General features: G+C 39.1%; 1 protein-coding gene across 10 annotated transcripts in view; it reads left to right on the forward strand.

The window, feature by feature from the left end:
- The window catches only part of TBL1X (transducin beta like 1 X-linked), a 198,415-nt gene that overhangs the window by 92,074 nt on the left and 89,834 nt on the right, over positions 1-16,507 (forward strand). For all 10 annotated transcript variants that reach the window (XM_068682574.1, XM_068682540.1, XM_068682512.1 and 7 more), the window contains one exon: positions 11,286-11,393. The gene's annotated coding sequence lies outside the window, so the exon portion shown is untranslated. The remainder of the gene's footprint in view (positions 1-11,285; positions 11,394-16,507) is intronic.

Consider the following 16,507-nt stretch of genomic DNA (forward strand, 5'->3'; position numbering starts at 1 on the left):
GTATCAGAATTGCACTGAAACATAGAATATCACATATATTAAGAGGCAGTACTTTACTCAAATTCATTGTGTGGATTTCTCCCTATCTTGTTATACAAACAAACCTTTCATATATATGCTAGTCAAAAGAGGTGAACTTGTCATCAGTGAAGAGGAATAGTTACCCATCAATTCCTGTAAGGAATGTGACTAAGAGACAGCTCGTGTCAACCATCAGGTTACTCAGGCTGCCCGATCAACTGGACCACAACTTAGAGCAATATGTCCTGTAACATGCAGATGATAATTTTGGTATCTTTTTTTTTTTCCTGGAATTTCACTTCTATTACAGACTCCTACAGTATTTTATTAAAAAGTTCCAATATGGTGAAATATTTAGGCTACCGGCCAGCTCAGAGGTTTGGCTTCCTTAGACCAAGAAGCTGCCAGACCAGTTTTCTGTACTACAGAGTCTACATGATATTTATGTGTGTTTTTTTGTTGCTTTTTTTTTTTTTGGTTGGTTGGTTGGGTTTTTGTCTGCACATTTGGAAATGGACAGGTTTTTCCCTGCCCTGTTCTCTGCAGATAAACTCATGTTCCTGTTCTTTATTTAATTCAGTGTATTTCTCTAGCCAGTATTCTGGGCTGCGTTTTTAATACCCAGACAGTATAACCTCTCACTGTATGTCATGCATTTTAATTGGGGGAGGATTATAATTCACATAGTTAAACTGTGAGTAATTTAATTTAAATAGTTCTAACCACTGTAGCTCTACAAATGATTTAAGTAAAGGGAAAAGGTAAAGTTGGAATGTAATTTGCAGCATAAGAAAAAGTTTCAGCATCTTCAGTCTTTAGTCTTTACCATAGTTATAGTTGCTTAACCAGCATAAACTTTATATGAGCAGAATGAGCATCTGTTTGATGTTTCTAAGACCTTTGGTCTTACTAAATAAAATATGTAAGTTTGTGCCCCTAGTTTTCTTCTTAACACTCCTTATTTTCTATGTAAATAGCAAAACAGGCGTATGTAATTTAATATGAATAAATTATTATCGCCAGATCATAAGATAATTCAGACTGGAAGGGACGTTGGGAGGTGTCTGGCCCAGCACCTGACTCAAAGCAGGGCCAGCTCGGGGTCAGACCGGGCTGCTCAGGGCTTGGTCCACTCGGGGCTTCTAACGTCCAGAGGTAGAGACTGCACAGAAGTCTTCTTGCAGGAAAATTCAGTCTTTCTAATGCTGAATGTACCAATTACTCCGTATAAAAATCTAATTTTCAAATAGCTTTTACTAATCAGTGTTCTCTTTGGAGATTAGGTCACTTCTGCCACGCTTTTTAGAACAGCTATTTATTTGCACTCCTAATACCGGCTGCATTTTTGCAGTGTCGAACTGCTTAGCATGCCATGCTTTTCCAAGTGTACGCGAACTGAAGTATGACTCCAGCTGTAAGTTTTATTCTTAGATGGTTCCTCTCCTCAAACTCTTTTTCTGATTCTAAGCAAATAAATAAATAAGTAATAGTGCAACCATTTAACTATAAAGCTTCTGCATATTTGACCTGGCTTAAAATAAAGGGAAGAATCTATTTATGTAATAGTTTTGCAAAGTGCTTTAAAAAGATATTAGTTACCTCAAGAATTAAAGAATTGTTTCAAATGAGAAATAGTACCCTGGAAATGAAGCTCCACTGACAATACAGCAGAGTTTGTCTTAGAGCATCGAAATGAAGGTAATATTACATCCCCTGCCTTGACTAAGTTCGTGACCATGATCTATTTTATTAGGAATGATTAAAAGGAGGAGATTTTTCAACATTTTTTGCTTAGGGAATGTTCCTTAGATCAGATCTGATGTTTGTGTTGTTTAGTGCTGCTGCCTTTTGAAGGAGTCTTCGGAAATGGGAGCGTGAAATTGTGAAATCACGCATTTCTCATGAAGTGACGAGTATTGAGGTTAGTACAGTTGGGGCACACCTTGCTCAGGAAACTCTCTGCTCTTGTGTAGAAGTAGAAAACACGGCAAGCAGAGGAGATAGTGCTCAGAAGAAAGGGACTGGCTATGGCTGTGGGGAAGTCGGCTGGCTCCTGAAGTGTCAGTATCGCTGGAATGAGTTTCCCAGTTTCAAGCCGGAGGGAAGGAGTGGGTGGAGAGTGCCTGGGAAATTGAGATTGATGCCGCTGGATGATACACATGAAATCTCCAACTCTCCAACAGCTTAGCATTTAATAACCTGCTAGGTACTTTACCAGACAGTGTAAGCACCTGCGACTGTATTTTCAAAGCTCAAGTGTGGCAATGTCCAAGCAGCTGCCATTTGTTAGCCACAGCCAGAGACTGATGGTCAGTCTGTGATCCCAGGAAGAGCTGCCTGGGTCTCATCTTTCAGCTTCCTGACTCACAAGCTAAATAAGCTTGTTTCTGATCCCTGAATAACTAACTATATTTCAGCTGTATCTTTCCTTCTTACAAATTTAAGAACAGCTTTTGCAGTCACTCTTTGGAATTGAATTCATATTCATATCCGTCTTTCCAAGCAAAAGGATGAGACCGTGTGTAGGTAGGTAGAAGAAGACAGGATGGAAGGATGTGTAAACTTGAGCTTTTTGCCACGTTCAGTGTGTTGTTTCAGAGTGAGGCTGTGGTTTTCGCATATTCTCAGTAGGCTAGGATTTCCCAAGAAATTTGGCTGGTGGTAACCTGAATTAGGTAAAATTTAAAATACAAGCAACGGTAGTGGGGGTGGGGGAGTGCTTATCTTAGTGCTTAGCTCTGAGTTTAGAATCTGCATCGTCTTAGGTGGTGCAAAATCCAAACCAAGGAGAGACTTCTTTCTCTCTCTCCCTATTGCATGTGAGATCTTCTTTTATAAACCTTTTTCTTTCTTCTAGAAAGCTTGTCCTTATTTGAATAACCCATGACCCATTGTTCCTCTTAACTTCAACCCACATTACTAGTTTTAAGAGAGTTCATGATGTTGACTGTCAGCTTTACAACAAACATATTGCGTGGGCCCATGTAGAAGAAATACGAGAAATTATTTCTTCTTCTGTTTCCCTTACACTGGGGTATATATGTGTTTTCCTTCAATTACACTCTTATTATGTGCTGTCCCACAACATCTTTTAAAGGAAACATGAGTGTAACACCCTAGAGTATTTTTTAAATGCTTTAAGGAATTTGATGAGAATTTCACATTTTTACAATGATATTTTTTAACAGCATGGTAGAAGACACCTGCACTCCCCCAGAATTACAGCCCCTGCAGAGGTCCCTGTCTGGAAATAAAAGCCACAGGGATACAATGATAAGATAGTTCATGTAACAACATCGAGAAACTGCCCAAGAAATGTATTTTTTTTTCTGTTTTTGTGAGACTTGTTTAGCAGCTTGCAAAATGAATAGTTCTGTGTCAGCATGCTCTGTAGCATTTCGTGTCCATTTGCATATAATTCAAGCACTTTTAAAATTTCTTTTGTCACCTATAATTGATGAGGATGTGGAAGAAGTAAATAACATGCAGAAGTATTGGCTGGGCAGCTATCGTCAGGCCATCTGCAGGAGGGATACCCCGAAAACTATCATCTGGTCCAATTTCTGAAAACTTTTGAATGGCTGGAAAGCTGCCAATAGTTCTTCCAGTGTTTGTGCATTTCCCTATTATTTTTGGCACTGTACGGTTCCACAATATATACGTTTCTTTCCTATTTTCTGCCTAATAGCTCCAGCATCACACTTAGTGAGCTAATCAAACAAATAACATTGTTCAGCACTGTGAAGAGATGAGCGAGCTGTATGTCTGTTTTTTTCTTCCCTCTCTCAATAATGCAGATTTTCCATTGCAGAAATTTACCAGATAAGGAATGAACCAAAACGTTGGCTTGAGAAATGTTATTAGTCGAAGGGTCCATAGTACTGGTGATTCAGTCATCTGTCAGCCTGATAAATGGATTAGCGTAAGAGGTGTTCCAGTGGGGAAATGCAGCCCATAGGGCTTCCAGCTAATTATATTTAAGTTGTTTAGTACTGCTGGGAAGCAGCATCCAGGCAATTACTGAAAGCTTTGATGCAGTGTGCACTATTAGAGTGTGTGTTCAGAAACTCATTACCCTTTCGTGCTTGTGTTGGATGGATTCTAGGAAGCTGACATGAAACAGAGAGCAGGAATCAATAACTGAAAAGACATTTTAGTTAGCTTCTGATCCATTTCCTGATTCAGCAGCTTCCAGCCTCGAGTGTTTCATACAGTTGCCATAATATAAAAAGGGACTTAAATATATTAATTATCATATGTACGCATCTGGTTACGACAATATGCAGCGGAAGGTCCTCCCTAGATGAAGCTGCAAAAGGCCCTTTGGGGACAGGCCCCTCTCAGGTGCCCTGTGGCATGCCCAGAGCGCCTGCCCTGCCTGCCCCTAGGGCGGTGACTGCGATCATTCCTCTCGTGGTGGTTATTTTTGCCTCCACAACAGCAAGATTGCGTTACTGCGGTGTCCGTCATGCCCCCTCCTCGCAATTTCTTGGAAACTACAGCTAATCCGAAACAAAGCCAATGATATTGCCTACGCATATTAAAGCCCTTTTAGGAAAATTGTGCTAGCTCTGTCTTTGCTGCAGGCTGCAGTTCCCGTTACTGATGCACCTCTAGAAAACTGTACACACTGCGTCATCCAAATGTGGAAAACAATAATTCTTACCACGTGCTGCTCATGTATTGGGTACATGCAAGCGGTGCACACTAAAAGTAGTGCAGTATTTGCACAAACAGAGGCCTATATATAGTGTATTTTTCTTTTTAAGCACTCAGTTATTAATCAGTTAATGGAGATTGTAAGGGTAATGCTGAGGAGACTAAATTAATCTTTTTTGTTTCTTCTACTTCTCCACTTTTGCCTGAGGTAGAGCTAAATAGACAAAATAGAGGATTACAGCTGAGTGCTTCTTAAGGGGATAATTCTTTCCCACCTTTAATAATTAAAAGCTTTTATTTATTTCTCCATCACAACAATCCTAGTCATGCTGTGCTTTGTGTTTCATATTTCATAAAGTTAAGCAGAAATCTCATGACTTACTATCAAGAAGCAAGTGGGTTGTTTTGTTGTTGTTGTTGTGGGATTTTTTTTTAATCTGGGCTTCTTTGTTAGAAAATATTTTTTTGCTTGAGAGTTGCCAAGATAAATGTTGTTCTAATTTGTACATTTATATCTGTCTGATATACAATAATAATAATATATAATTTATCTCTCTGATGAAAAATTCTTGTCAGAAGACCATGGGGTAGTGTTGTAGGCTGCAGTACCCATGAATCCACATACTGTAAAAAATACTCCTACAATACTAAGCATGGTCACTATCAGTACCTGCTTTGGTTACTGACAGACAGAGGAGCTTTCCATAAATTCATTAATAGTGCAGAAAGTGCTGGTCTTCCAAATAAAGACAGATAGCTCACCTATTTCCTGTCTCGAAAACTATTATGCAGTGATAGTAGAATACACACAGCTGAAGCAGACAAAGACTGAGGCTGGCAAAGCATCTGTGCAGGCAAAGTATTGACTGTGGTAAATAATGCTGAGAATCAGTGCTCTTAACTGTGGCTTCGAATCTGGCTCTGACATTGCTTGTCCTGAGTTTCTGTTCAGGATGCTAATAGTGAATTTACCTCTGGATAAAGAGCCTGCACACAAAGCATGGCAGGATGGAACCAAATTAACGATGCCACGTTTCTGCAATTCTTCGTTTCATGATGTCCACTAGCTTTGACTGAATTAGTTAAGAAGAAACATGAAAAGAATTTCCCCTCACAGTGAAGGCTGTAAGTGGAAGTTTTATGTTCCCTAGAGACTCTTGCTTCAGTGTTTCAGCCCAAACTCTGAACTACACCTGAATGAGTAAAATGTTCTGGGGAGCGGCTCTTGAGTCTTAAGTATTTTAAGATTTTCTGGAAGGACGGGGGTTATTTCTGAGGTTTCTTTGTTGCTTTGTCTCAAACTTTACCCTGGGAAAACTTTTTGCACAAGTATTATAATGAATATTTATTTCAAAGTTGACTCTCTGATTTCTGACTGACTCATGACTTGACTTCCTTCATCTAATCTCCCTTTACCATTCATTTATGGTAGATTTAAAATATAAAAAAAAAAAAATCACAACCCTCTTCTAACTTCCTTTAGAGGAGGTGGCTGTGGGGAAAAGATTGATAAGTATCAAGGTAGAAAAGAATTTTTATCATAGCAAGCCATTAAATAGTGTTTATTTACTCTATAAAACCTCAGGGCAAATACATTAATATGCAGGCATTGTGTGGGTGTTTCTGAACAGAGGCTGAAGTTCTAGTGCATCCATATTCTGTGGAAATACATTAGAGAAAGCCAGCACATTGTGTTGAAAATGATGGACCTGTTTTTGGCTCCACATGACTGCAGGGTTTTGTCCATGATCCTTGGACAGGTGAATTGCTGGTCATGTCCCAGAGATGGCCATGTGCACTGTCCTGGTGTGATCATGTTTATGTATAATGTTAATCCTTAAAGAAACACAACAGTAGAAGTTTTGCAAATGTTGGAGTGTTTTCTTCACTGATTTGTGCACTTTTCAGGCATTGCTTTATCTGTTTTTGAACATCTTCAGAAAGGACAACTCAGTTTATTTTTTGCTGGAGGTGGCATAATTATTGATGTCCTGCTGGAATCTTCCATATATTCCTGTTTTCCTGCGAGTCTAATCCCCCAGGGATTGTTTGAAAATATTAAAGCTGTTTGTCAAGTTGAAAGAAAGCAAAATATTCATGTTGCGCACTAGGTATCCTGTACTTCTTTTACAGAGATTGATAGCGAAATCTCTCAAAAATGCTTTTGTAGTTCAGTATCTGCTGAAGATGGCCTATTTATCATTTAAATTCTTCTGTGCCTTTAAAATTTGGAAAGGAGGGGGGATAATAAATTACCCACCCAATTAATGCTTTTTATTACAGAACAATGTTAGAGAAGTGTGCTGAAAGAATAACGTCACTGGTTTGGTTTCTCCTTATCTTTGTTGTCTGGTAGAAGTAAATAGAATTATTTAGGTGAAGCTACATAGAAATTGCATTTAAACATGAGTCATTTTAGAAACATATTTATGTACCTAAATCTATTTAGAGGAATTCAATAGGTTTTACAAAATAGTCTTCCTAAAGAATGTGACTAAATACTGTAAGTCAAGAGTAAATCTGCTATACCAGTCAGGTGTGTGACTCCTGGACACCTGTGCAGCAGGTATTTTCCAGTGCCTCCTGTAAACGTCCGTGTTCTGGATTTCGGTGGGCACCTTCCGTACAAGCAGGGATTTTCCTCTTGGTTGGGTGTACGAGAGCTGAAGCCCATATTGGCTGTGGGATTGCTTCACTGAGGTTGTGTCCTATGGAGTACCTGCAAGAAAAGGGGGTTGGTGGACATCTCTGCATTGTTTGGTCAAATTTTGTGGTTATAGTAGTACAACATCCAAAGTCAAGCCACATGTATGAGATTCGAAGTCGGTTAAAAAGAATGAGGTTTCGTAAGACTTATTTTTGGTTGGTAATTGAACATGGTTAATTTGTCGGGCCATTTAGCTGCCCAGTGCATCGCGACAACGATAGCTACCTTGAGACTTGCAGTATCTATCCTCACCTTTGTGAAAGAGACGAAATTTTTTTAAGGTTGCTGACTCCGGTGTCACTGGTGAGCGGTTCCTCATGGAGACATGTGAGTTGGAAGTGTTGGGAGCCCAGCAAGCTCCCTGAGGCAGCGGTCAGCTCGGCCGTGTCTGCTGGCACCTAGGGCCGAGGCGCGGGTTGAGGGAGCCGCTGCCTGCGGCCATCTCACCACCGAGCTGCATGGGCTGGGCAGTGGAGAGGGACACCACTCGGCTTTGGCAGAGCCCTTTCAGCTCCAGGAGGAGAGCACTGCTGTCCTAAATTAGGAGCCAGAGTATTATTCATAGCAGAGTATAGTCCACCTGTCTCCGAAGGGCTGCTTGCCATTCTGGGGCCCTGCATATAGCCCATGTAGCACGCACTCCCTCACTGCAACCAGCGGCACTGCCTGCTCACCGCCTGTCTCCCCCTGCACTGCGGTTACCAAGCCAGACCATGGCTGCAGATCATAAGATACTTAATTTATGAGCAGCAAAGCACAATTACATCACCTGACTTCCCTCCTCTGTATTACAGACTTTGCCCAGCCGTCTCTGTATGAAACGCAGGAACTTGTGCATTTGGCTGCAGGGTAGCTTGTGTTTTCACATCAGTTTGCCTTCCAGAAGTCTCTCCAGACAGGCCTTGCTATCAACAAATGGAGAATCTCTGCATTCTCCTTTTGAGAGCTACACGAATGGTTAATCACAGGTGATGATGAGCATGTGCTTTATTTCTCATTTGAACTTGGCCTCAGCTTCCAGGTAGTGCTTTGTTTTATAGATACCCTCCTGTGCTAGATTAACAAGCCAGTTGGTACTTAGCATTTTCTTCCCATGGAAATACTTACATGCTGTAATCAGGTCATCTGTCTTTTTTTTTCCTTCTTTTGATAAACTGCGTAGGTTGAACTCTTCAAATATTTCATATTAAAGTATTTTCTTCAGCCCTCTAATCACTTTTGCAGCTGTTTTCTGTGATTTCTGTTTTTTTTGCAACTTCTTTCTAAACTGTGGAGATCTGAATCCACAGCTGGTTATCAGATGTAAACTAGCATTGCCAATGAAAGTCTAAAAAGTGAAATGTTAAGACAAATTTTCCTTCTTTCTACACTGTTTATTTCAAAGCTTATATTAGCTCTTACTGCAATATGAAATTTGATTTTAAGAAACCTTTTTTGTTGAGTAAAGACTTATGTGTAGGGGCATCTGCTAGCAAAACAGGTTATTACAACCATCCATGAATGCTCTCACTCAGTTGTAAAGGAAATCTTTAACTTTTAAGTGTCACTGACACTTGTGGATAATAAAACTTGAATATATATGCAATTTCTTTTTATCTCCAAGTTGTCTCTTTTCCCTTGCTTCTTTCTTGCAGATCATTAATTTACTTGACTCTAGTCTTAGTACAAAAGCCTTTTCAAGTAGAGAGCTAGTGTAAATGCTTTTACCAAAAAGTTGTCTGGCGAGGTAACCAAAACCAGTCTTAGAATAGGATTTGAGACTTTTCCAGCCTGTGTGACCTGTGCTACCTGATACCTTCTGTTTGTCCATGGGCAACATGGGTAGATGACAGGCCTTCAAGGGATTCCAACACTGATAAAAACTGCTGGGGCCTGGAGCACGTCCCCTGTGAGGACAGGCTGAGAGCTGGGGCTGCTCAGCCTGGAGAAGAGGAGGCTCAGGGAGAGGAGGCTGAGCCATGTCTATAAATGCCTGAAGGGAGGGTGCTGAGAGGATGGAGCCAGGCTCTGCCCAGTGCCAGGACAAGAGGCAATGGGCTCAAGCTGCAACACAGGAGTCTCCCTCTGAACATCAGGCAGCACTTCTGTGCTGTGTGGGTGGCTGAGCTCTGGGATCTTCCTCCCTGGAGATCTTCAAAAGCTGCCTGGACGTGGGCCTGGGCAGCCTGCTCTGGGTGTCCCTGCTTGAGTTGGGATTGGACCAGATGAGCTCCAGAGCTCCCTTCCCACCCCAGCCATGCTGTGATAAGGTGATCCAGTATGTAATATTGTTGAACAAGACAAGTGAAACCATAGTCCAGCCAATTTAGGAGTATAATTAGGACAGAAATAATTAAATATATAGCTCACATAATACTTCAATTTACATTGCTGTAATAGGAGCCTGTATCTGGTATTTTATGATACCCACTAAACTATATGAATCCTGCAGAAGCCTTCAGCACATGAGTCAGTTATTTCCCTGGTATTTCTCCCCAGAGCAGCCCCTATGCATTAGCTATTGTTGCACCCCATAATGTCAGAGTATTGAATAGAGTTAATTTTAATATACTAATACTCTTAACAATTTTACCATAAGACATGGAAGTTGTAACAGCAAAATCCTCTAATTGTTGCTGGGATTTTCAGATTGCACATTTACACAGAGCTGTATTTTTTGAATGTATTGTATTTTGCATAAACATGACATGCTCCACAGAAAAATTAGAAGGAAAACAATTCCAGTGTCTTCTGAGAATTAGATAGGCAAGCGTATGGGTAGCCAGACAGATGGAGGTTCATACGTGTTCAACAGACAAACTCGGAAAACATACAGGCTTATGGCTGATGATGTATCATGAATAATTTGTGATGCTTAAATAGTCATTTCTTGTCCCTTGTATAGTCATTCAGCTTGGATTAGAATAGGTGTGTGTCTTTCTCATGTGAATAGTTGTATTTGGTTAGATGGCATACTTGTCTCACAGTGTTGTATATGAGAACATGTTGTAGTACTGCGGACTGAGAATTAGAACTGGATTTATGAAAGCTTCTCCTGATGATGTTTTTAAATATGCTATTTATTAAATTGACTATATTATAAAGTGATCCTCAATGTATAGTTTTAAAAGCTGTTAAACATTTGTGTGGAAGAGTATAATTAGTTTAAGAAGTCTCTAAAGAATATCTCATTTCACTTTACAGCATTTAATTATTATATTATATAGAAAAAACTGAGCATAAGACTTAAGGCTTGAGATGCAGGAGTAGGAAGATAGTTAAGATACATTGCAGTTGAATCACAGAGGAAATGTGAAATAAGGATTTACTCATCGTGTTTGATGGCAGGCATGGAAAAGTCTGTAAATAGGTTTATTATTGCAGAAGAATGCCGGCCTATCTTTCATGTTTGATTTTCACAAATACTTTCTTTTACACCTGCCCCTAAAAACTTACAGGAAGGTGAATTCTTTGGCCTACTTACTTCTTTTTGCACAGAAATCAGTTTCCACTGGCATTTTTCTCAGAGACAACTTTTGTGTGCTGCTGTGAGGCAGTGAACCAGCTTTTCAGTGCCGTGTTCAACTGTGGTTCCCTAGCCTGTCAGCTAGATGAATTTCTTGCTGATGTTTGATCAAAGACGCTGGAGATTGTTGAGCCAAGTTCAGTGTGCATTAGGTTCCTGGAAAAGTGCACTTAGCTTTGCAAAGCACTTGAATGCTTTGGGTCACTGGGTCTTGCTCTTTCCCTCTCTCTTTCTGTCACAGATGGTGTTTTTTTTCCTCTTAGGGTTCTGCCAAAGCTCCTAACTTGGGAGACAGAACATTGGCGAATGCCAAAAGAGCAATGGGTCAAATGCTCTTTTTTTCGATGAGGCGATGCAAAGCTGCTTGACTGGTACCTCTCTCTCTTATTGCAGCCCTCTCCGCTGTCAGATGTGGTGATCTCCATGGTAACTCAAACCCCCAGACTCTTGACAGCAGCCTGCGAGGAGCAGCATTCAGCAGCTCAAGGGTCTCACGACCAGGTAAGCCAAAGTACGCGCCAGGCATGAGCCTGCCTCGGGAACACAGTCTCCTGGCCAGCTGCCTTTCAGATTTTTTCATGGTGAAACCACACATGCAGCTCAAGCTTAGCAAGTTAATTCCTATGCTTGTATCTGATGATAAAGTTTTACCAGCGCTATCATTCAAGGGTACAGCAATCTAGCCCTCTCAAACAGAGACATTTGACAAAAAGTCTACATTTACTCAGAGACGACTTCTAAGCTACAGACTGAAGAGCTGCGATGTAACAAAACAAAGTGCTTTATGATTCTTTAAGTGGCGGCTGTGCTAAGTAATTGCTTTGGTTGGAAATAACCCCAAAACACATCTGCATTAAGATCTGTCTTTCTGCTGTACCCACACTGCTGTCAGTACCGCTCCTTCCCTGACAGGAGGTTTGAGCTCTCTTAACCTCCTGGAATCATTTGTAGAGCCTGTTTGGGTGTTTATGTAACCTTCATTGGTACTCTGTAGCCTTTTGAAAGTGTTGTTTTGCTCTTTACACACTGCTGCCTTCTAAATCCCTCACTATGCTAATTACAGCATATGGGGTGTTCTGGTTAACATCGTAAGGAGGTACAAAATTTTTCTTTCTTTTTTTTTTTTTTTTTGTGAATGATGGAGAAAATGTCAAGAAAAAACAAGATCCTTCCCATTTGGGGAAAATACAGGGGACTATACAGCTGTATTCACTATTCCAGTATCCCTAATGCTGTGAACAAAAATAATATCTCTGTTCTTACATGTGTGGAAGTTTTATTAACCCTTTTTGTCATAAGGTTTCACTAGCATTTGTATTACATTGTTTCTGTGACATGAAAATTATATTATTATTTTTTTAAGTCCCCAGTTTCTATGCACCATTCTCTGGGTATGACCTACTTTCTTTCTTGAAAGCCCACATGGCTATAATACACTTTGCCCATCCTATGAATTGATGCACACTGCTCTGAGTAAACACTCTGCTACCCTTATTAACCACTGTGCCACCTTCTGTGTCATAACTGCTATCAAGAATATTTTATACTTACTTTTGTATCAGTGATTAGACTCAGCTAATGTTGAGCTAGTACTGGATGATTTTATTGGGGAAGTGTAGAACACTTTTCTTCAGTTATTATTTTCTGTCAACAAGTACTATTTTTTATCTGTCTCCGTCTTAATCCATTTAACTCACATTTTGATACAACTGATAATACAGAGAGGAGGTTTCTTAATCTTGAATGTGTGGCTGTAAGCTACATGCCTTTCAAAAGTATCTGTGTTTCACCTATGAAGTAACTTTTTTTGACCAAAATTCATAACTTTATCAGATGATTAAATCCCATCTGCTGTATTGACCAATTTGCTATAAAATGTTGTTGACTGGTGTTGACTGTTTATTCGTATCATTTCCCAGTGAATTTATACTTTATCACTTTGTCAGTTGTTTTGCCTGAGATTAATAGTGGCTTAGAGCTCTATAATTACTGATACCATACCGTTTACCAGCTTCAAATATTGGCAGAAAATGCTAGCAGTCTTACTGAATTTCTTTGGTGTTCCATAATGTATTGAAAATTAGCGTCATTGAGATGATACTCTCTCAAACACTTTTAAGACTCTAAAGCACAAATTATCTGGGTGTGCTGATTTAAAGTTGTCTTTTAACATTCATTTTGGTTACTAATGGCCTCCTCATCTGTAAAAATGCTTTTTTCTACTTTCAGAGACAATTTTTTTTTTTAATTTTTTTTAAAGCATAACATGTTTATATTCTGTTAAAACATAAGTCAGAAGTTGGAGACTATCAGCTGATAATTTCCTATTTAAATTAATTGTATTTGAATACTTTTTTTAGCAAGTGTAATGTGTATTTCAATCTAATTAGGGCCTTAATGCAGGACTAAAGTAAGCTTTTTGCCACAGGTAGCCATTTTTTTGGTCTGTTTTAGTAGTGGCTTTGGCCCCTGCTGGTAGTGGGGTAGGGAGAGTCCTTCCACATTTTCATCTCTGTACTTTCTCTCAAATGTATAGTTTTCCTCAGGTTCACAAGGCCAATGAGCTTCCATGCTTGTGATTAACCAGTCTTTACATGCTCAATATGCAGGTTTAGAATGGAGTTATCCTTTTGGTGTTTGAAAAAGTATTTTAGGAACAAAATTTAGGAGTGGCTGATATTTTACTACTGACTGCATGTTATTTCTAGATGACATCTGAGATGGAAATCCTTTGTAGTTATTTTCATGTTTCACAAATACATTCTTAAGGAATAGATGACCCAGTTTTCTGATACGGTTTGGTGGCTTGCTTTATCTCATCTTACCAACAATATATTCTCCTGAGATCTCCTAGTTTATTATCTATGTGTATTCAGGATCTTAAGCCTTTGGCTTATCAATAATTTGGGTAGATAATGGTACCATCAATGTGGTGTATCATCCTCTATTTATTTTTTCCTTGCTTTGTTTAATAACAAGTTTTCCTGAAAAGTTAAAAAATACAATTTCAATATTTTAATTGTGGAGATCTCCCCAGTAGTTTGAAGCAACAGCAACTATACAAAGTATCTCCTTCAAAATAAAAATTTACAGCCTTGTTTGCTGGCTTCTTAGGCCTCTGATCCTTCCCTCCACAGAGGTTGCCATATGTAAGGCTGAGTTTATACTGCATTTGTTTCTGTAACACCTCACAGTTTACTTTAGAAGCCTTTTGCCTGCCCTAGCTCATCCTTATCCGAAGACAGTAACCACATGTCACTGACATGAAGCTTATTCTGTAAATATTGCTCCTTCTCTCCATGGATATGAATTGCAGTTCCAAAGACCAGAGTCTGTCAACTCTTCACCAGAAACATAGCCAATAATTGATCCTCAGTCTTTTTACTTCTTGTTTTCTGTCACTTAGAAGATCAGGCAGATCTCCAGGACCTCTTTCACGTCTTTCTTTCTGAAATGTGCAGCTGTTCTTACTCTAGCCAGAGATGATGTAAGTTGAACTGACGATATGTGCTTTAGCACTTTTCCGTCTCATAGTAACACTATCTCCTGAGGAGAATGGCTCTCGCCAGTCTACAGTGAAGATGGAGCCAATATAGGTAGAAAATGTCACGCTTCAAAGAAAGAAGTTGCAGAAGAAATTCATGCAAATTCACAACATCAAGTGCTGTAGAAACCCTTTCTTGGATTTTGGAGAGGTACTAGGAGCAGCTGGTGCAAATCTGCTTAGACAGTTCTGGAGCAATTTCTTACTTGAACCAGTAAGAGGAAACCAAAAAGCTACAGGGTTTTGCATGACTAAAGCAGATATTTCTGAGGGTCTAAGGAAACAAACAAACAATAAATAAATAAATAAAACTAATTTTGCCACTGTTGTGAGAGCCACTAAGCATAAAGTTAGGTAGAATCAGGTTATTTTGCTAATTCTCATCCCTGCTTTAATGAAGAAGAACTTTGCATTTTGTGTCTTGTTGTCTTCATACATAATGCTTCACAGAAGCAATCAGTGAAGAGGATCTGTGCTCTCTCTTATCTAAGTAACCTTTCTTAATTCAGGGGTCAAGTTTTAGAGACAAAAGAGAAGAGCTTCTCGAGTCTCTTCCTGTTCTGCCCTTAGTGTAGTACTCTATGCCTGCGCACTGTACAGCTTTTTCAGCCTCCCCGGGGTCTGTTCCTGCATCTAATTTTGACTTTGGCTCCTTTGGCTGTGCAGAAAATGTTGCAGTCTTATTTATTCCTCTGATTCATTACAAAAGTGTCATGTTATTTAGCTATTAAGCATAATAAATCAGTAAGATTTTGCAAAGTCAGTAATCGATTGTTAGTGGATCTACCCTTTTGCCTGGTATTGGACTACAGAAGTTTTTTCAGTCCTGTGCTTTAGTACTGCAGTTACACGAACACAGTTTCCATGTTGGGTGCCAGACCACTTTAGTATCTTCTACTAGGTAGCCACTGAAATTATTTCCTGAGTTTGTAGTGGCTTTTGAAATTCAAGGCTAAAATCATTATCAAGAGTAACAAAGAAAAAAGAGTTTTAACAAAAAAAAGTGTGTTGATTTTGTCACATGCATTCTTACTGTTATCACTCTATGATTGATATGATGGGAGTGGCAAATAAGGTCATGTGTGATGTGTTGTATGAATGAATATGGTAGATGTGAGAGTATGAAAAATTGGGTAAGATCAGTTAGGAACAGTAAGAGTATGCATACCATACCAGGAAGAAAGAGACAAACCTTTACTAGATTGATGCTTATTGCATTAATTAGTTTCTTTGAATTTAAGAACTGGATGGATAGGGCATAAGTGAAAGATATTTCAAGCATATTAGTAAAAAGGTGAAAAGTATAATTAGTAAAAAGGTTACAATGGTAGAAAGGGGTCCTGTTGGCAGTAGATCCTACCAGTTCATTTCGTAGGTCACTTAGACTTATGAACTACAACATTCAAGCTACTTTCAAATAATATCCTTTATAATGTTGTTCTTTTTTTTTTTTTTTTTGGTAAAAAACCTGTATATTGGTTTTGATTTCTAAGATTGCTTTTCAGATAGAGCCACCAACTAATTCAGAGCCTGTGGGCCTACACGAGAACTTCTCGCTTTGCTCAGTGTTCATTATTTCTTATTCTGAAGTTATTCTTACAAGTCACTGTTCACTGAAAAATAGTGAACTGTTGGCATAATATTTTTAAAAGTAAGCATATTTTAAAATAACATAGAAATGTAAAGGATGTTTATTTTTATCATTTGTGGTTATTTCAGGTCTAAAACCGTGTTATGTTTGCATATTTCCTGATACTGCCCTTGCTAGTTGGTGCATCAGTTTACTAAACTCTTTCTTTTTGTTCATGAAAATATTATTTGATTAGTTTGTTGGTTTTTGTTTGTTTGTTTGTTTGACCTTCTAGATGAGTCAGAAGTATATCTTGCTAGAACATAAACATTTAGGATTATGGTTCAGTGGGTGATACTGGTGGTAGGGGGATGGTTGGACCAGATGATCTTGGAGATCTTTTTCAACCTTAATGATTCTATGAACTTGTACTTGGGTGACAATTTCTATGACTTTACATTGTTCTAAAGAGGCAAGGAAGCTACTCTTCCTGTCATGGCC

Source organism: Anas acuta, chromosome 1 (assembly GCF_963932015.1).
Source record: "Anas acuta chromosome 1, bAnaAcu1.1, whole genome shotgun sequence".
NCBI classification, from domain to species: Eukaryota; Metazoa; Chordata; class Aves; order Anseriformes; family Anatidae; genus Anas; species Anas acuta.